Here is a 986-nt window from a genome sequence, read left to right on the forward strand (position 1 = left end):
CGCTGCCTACAGCAGTAGGTAAGTACCACAGGGTGTGTGGCACAGAGGGTGTAGGGTTTGTGTGATCTGTATGTGAATGTATTCCTCCTATAGTACAGAGGGTGTAGGGTTTGTATGATCTGTATGTGAATGTATTCCTCGTATAGTACAGGGAGTGTGGCACAGAGGGTGTAGGGTTTGTGTGATCTGTATGCGAATGTATTCCTCCTATAGTACAGGGTGTGTGGCACAGAGGGTGTAGGGTTTGTGTGATCTGTATGTGAATGTATTCCTTCTATAGTACAGGGAGTGTGGCACAGAGGGTGTAGGGTTTGTGTGATCTGTATATGAATGTATTCCTCCTATAGTACAGGGTGTGTGGCACAGAGGGTGTAGGGTTTGTGTGATCTGTATGTGAATGTATTCCTCCTATAGTACAGAGGGTGTAGGGTTTGTATGATCTGTATGTGAATGTATTCCTCGTATAGTACAGGGAGTGTGGCACAGAGGGTGTAGGGTTTGTGTGATCTGTATGTGAATGTATTCCTCCTATAGTACAGGGTGTGTGGCACAGAGGGTGTAGGGTTTGTGTGATCTGTATGTGAATGTATTCCTTCTATAGTACAGGGAGTGTGGCACAGAGGGTGTAGGGTTTGTGTGATCTGTATATGAATGTATTCCTCCTATAGTACAGGGTGTGTGGCACAGAGGGTGTAAGGTTTGTGTGATCTGTATGTGAATGTATTCCTCCTATAGTACAGGGTGTGTGGCACAGAGGGTGTAGGGTTTGTGTGATCTGTATGTGAATGTATTCCACCTATAGTACAGGGTGTGTGGCACAGAGGGTGTAGGGTTTGTGTGATCTGTATGTGAATGTATTCCTCCTATAGTACAGGGTGTGTGGCACAGAGGGTGTAGGGTTTGTGTGATCTGTATGTGAATGTATTCCTTCTATAGTACAGGGAGTGTGGCACAGAGGGTGTAGGGTTTGTGTGATCTGTATATGA

The sequence above is a fragment of the Taudactylus pleione genome, unplaced genomic scaffold (genome assembly GCF_031769625.1).
Source record: "Taudactylus pleione unplaced genomic scaffold, aTauple2 ptg000978l, whole genome shotgun sequence".
In the NCBI taxonomy this organism is placed as follows: Eukaryota; Metazoa; Chordata; class Amphibia; order Anura; family Myobatrachidae; genus Taudactylus; species Taudactylus pleione.